At 44.9% G+C, this 3858-nt stretch overlaps 1 long non-coding RNA gene across 2 annotated transcripts in view; it reads right to left on the reverse strand.

Moving 5' to 3' along the window:
- Positions 1 to 1651: 1651 nt before the first annotated feature.
- Positions 1652 to 3858, reverse strand: part of LOC116071925 — a 32995-nt gene continuing 30788 nt past the window's right edge. Inside the window, exon 4 of one of the 2 annotated variants that reach the window (XR_004111237.1) lies at positions 1652 to 1778. This is a non-coding gene — a long non-coding RNA (uncharacterized LOC116071925). The remainder of the gene's footprint in view (positions 1779 to 3858) is intronic. The other variant, XR_004111239.1, reaches the window with a different exon arrangement.

Raw genomic sequence — 3858 nt, forward strand, 5'->3', positions numbered from 1 at the left:
GCCCATGAACATCAACATGGCTTCAGGCTGCAGCACAGACCTCAGACATCTGAGTGGCAGTTCTTAATTCTTAAGTTGAATGTTTTTGATTTGTCAAGGGGTATATGTTTGAAGATATACAGTACACAGTCTATATAATTATTTAGAGAAAAATAAAGCAGGAAAAGTTTTCTAATTAACTTTTTAAAACATCATAGCAGAAGAAACCAGCTCAAGCTAGTATTTGAAAATCAGGGTATGACCTTTTTAATAAGTATAGACACATTAACATTTGTTCTTCAGGTACTACTCTGGACACATTGCCACCTCTCACAGCCCCTTCTGTGACCACACTAGAATTCCTTTTCTATCTCATGCACCCCAAAAGCTAATCCAAATATTGACTAAGCATTGTAGGGTGGTGTCTCAGGAATATCTAAAAAAATTAATCTATCCCACAAACTCTCTTTCCCACCGGATCATGTTCTTGAGCCAGTACCGTCCAGCAACACCATGTCTTGGCGGGCTCTTGCTATTTTCTTCCAGCTAGCAGCGACATCTCGCTCACATGCAACTCTTTACCCCTACAATCATTCATCTAAGGCCAGAACCCAGTAAAGCAACACTTTTAAGGCTTAATTATCTAATCAGGTTTATATAATTATAGGATCACAATTACAAGATGCCAATACAATAATTTCATAAAGACAAATTTTAACCCAAATAATTTAACGTTGTAAAAACCTTAGCCTGGTTATAACCACGCGGGGTCTGACGAGTCATCTTCCTCTGACTCCATGATCCAGCTGAGGCCCTTCTCCCTCTGACTTCTCTCTTCCTCAACTTCTAGTTCCACCTCTCTATTCCTGTCCAATCACAGGCCTGTCACTGCCCTAATGTGATTGGACAGAGAAAATGCAACAACAGTGTGGTCCAGCAAGGCCTGAAGACTGAAACAGATTCTCCATTTAGTAATGATGTGACTCCTAGTTACCTGGCCTCTCTCAGCGGCATTGACTGAGACGCTGAATTTGAATTTTGGAATTGAGATAAAAATAGTCAAGTGTTCGGAGGGCAGAAAGTGTCTGCCCGTCACTTCCTGTCACTTCCCATCACTTCCCTAACATTTAACAGTTGTGCATCCCATAGTCATGCTTCCTTTTCTCTTCTGAAAGCTCTTCTTGTCCTAAAACTCTCTGCTCAAGATCTGTGGCAGACAAGTTCTGTCTCCTCAGGGCTGGCTTGGAATAGGCCTGTTCTACCTGCTGTGGTAGAACAATGCGCAGTATGACCTGCCTACCTGAGACATGGCAGAGTTCTTTGTTCTTCATGGAAAGAGACTTCACTCAGTAGCCATCTGTCTGATCCTGAAGATTGTGGACTGGCACCAGCCAGAAGAGGAAATTGTCCGCCAGAAAATGATCTCACGGCCTTCTCACTCATCAGCTCGCCTTGCAGGACAGACAGGAAGTGATCTCACAGCCTTCGCATTCATCACCCCACCTTATAAAACAGACAGGAAGTGACCTCACACCCTTCTCACTAATCATCTCAGCTTGCATAACAAACAGAGTGACCTCACAGCCTTCTCATTCAGCTCACCTTATAGAACAAACAGAGTGACCTCACAGCCTTCTCATTCATCAGCTCACCTTATAGAACAAACAGGAAGTGACCTCACACCTTCTCGTTCAACTCACTTTGCAGTGCTGACGAGCATGCCCGCGCCTTGACCAGGACTCTTCAGGTGCAATGCCCAGTTCAGGAATCCCACAAGAACGCCAGGAAGTGCAAGTCTGCTGTAATAACAAAGAGAGCCTTTATTCACAAGTCAGATCCAGATCACAAGTCAGATCCAGATCGCAAGCCTTTCCCACTGCGCAGGTTAGGAATGTGATGCCCGTGTCCAGGGGCTTGTAGTATATGCGCTTGTGCATAAGCAGGGATCCGCAGGCTTTCAGGTTAAGTGACTGGGGAGGTGACAAGGTGAAACCGTCCTACAAACCTGATAACGTTCCTTCAGACCTCAGGGCAGAATCATGCAGCTGGGTGGGGAGACCCTTCTGACCTGGGAAATAACTTTATGCTGCTATCAGAAGTTAATGTATTTTTACAAAGTGGTCACAGCTGTCTGGGAACACTTAGTTGCCCTTCTCTCATGGTCCAAGAGTGGACCACTTATCATTTCAAGGATGTTTGGCCCTTGTTCCCTTCAAGGACAGGAGCCATCTGCTACGAAGAAATGTTGGTTATCTAACAAGGAGCGTGTCAGCCTCGGTGACACAGGGTATATTGCTTTTTGTCTGTTCCCAAAGCTAGCATTTGCCGCCCACCCCCGGGGGGGGGGGCGGGTTGTTAAGGGAAATAGAGTGCTACCATGAAAAGGGTAATTGCGATATTCCGATATTCCGGGTGCCAGGCTGGACCCCCTCTGTTTGCCCTGGGAGGCATCTATGCTGGGAAAAGGGGGAGGGGAGCTCTAACTGCACGAGTGCAGGGAAAGTGCAAAGCCAGGTTTCCTGCGTCTCTTTACATGCCTCTTACCTCTCTCTGCTTTTTTCATTACCTGACTCTTTCATTGGCCCACTGAGGATGGGTAACTGAGCCTAGCTTGTCATGGCTACCAAGGTCCACGCTCTGACCATAAGCCCTGTTAACAATAGCACAGTGCTTAACACTTCAGTGATCTACTTGTAGGATTTTGGTGTCCCAAATCTTAGCTGGGCTACAGAACAAGATCCTGTCTCAAAACTACAAACAAAGGAGGATAAATAATTTGATTCAGAAGAAATGATATAGAAGAGGTTGTGCTTGAGAAGAACCCGAAGGACAGGAGCATCGTGGTCATCACAATCAGGGATCAGGCAAAGCAGGAGCTCAGACCATGAGACATGGATGAGCCCATCCATCCACAGTGGCAGAGGGAGACTAAGGACGGTTCACAGCACAGAGGATATGGAGAGAGACTGGTGGAAGTCTCCAGCTGCTAGGAAACTCAAACTGCTATGGACCACTAGTGATGAAGTCAGAGCTCAAGGGTTACAACCCTGAACAACCGTTAGGTGGAAAACTGATGGGTCATGGTAAACAGCTGGCTTCTGAAGGAGAAAAAAGCTCTAAGGAAGATGCCAACATGAACACCTTTGAATCTTCCAGATTTGACCGGATTCTGCTCTTCAACGACTTGAGCCCGACACCATGGCCCCACCCCCTCAAGCATTTACAATTAGAGGCTGTGCTGTAGCTTAGTTGGTAGAGAAGCAGCCTAACATGCACTCAGCCATGGTTATTGTCACCGGCACTGCATAAATTGAGCTTGATGATCCCAGAACATGGAAAGTGGAAGCAGGAAGGTCAGAAATTCAATGTAAGGGCATGGAGTTCAATCTACAAAACCCATAGTGGAAGGAGAGAACCAATAGATACTGTCTTCTGATCTCTATGAGTGTGCATAGCACACATGTGCACACAAACACACACACAAATAAAGTTTAAAAATTAATAAGTATTGGGACTAGAGAGATGGTTCAGAGATTAAGCATATTTACTGTTCTTCTAAAGAACCTTGGATCCCATCGCTTGCATTGGCTCCAAGGGCAAAGTACTCACATGCAAAACAAAGCCACAGACATATACATAAAATGAATAAGTAAATCTTTAAAAAGACACACAAAAAAATCTTTTAGAAATTTAAATCTATCTTTAGCTTCATATCCAGTTTGAGGCCAGCCTGAGCCCAAAACTCTGTCTCAGAAAAGCAAACATAAAATTAAAACCAAACCGGAGGACCCAGCTATACCACTCCTGAGCGTATACCCAGAAGAGGCTCCAACATGTAATAAGGACACATGCTCCACCATGTTCATAGCAGCCTTATTT

Source organism: Mastomys coucha, unplaced genomic scaffold (genome assembly GCF_008632895.1).
Source record: "Mastomys coucha isolate ucsf_1 unplaced genomic scaffold, UCSF_Mcou_1 pScaffold23, whole genome shotgun sequence".
In the NCBI taxonomy this organism is placed as follows: domain Eukaryota; kingdom Metazoa; phylum Chordata; class Mammalia; order Rodentia; family Muridae; genus Mastomys; species Mastomys coucha.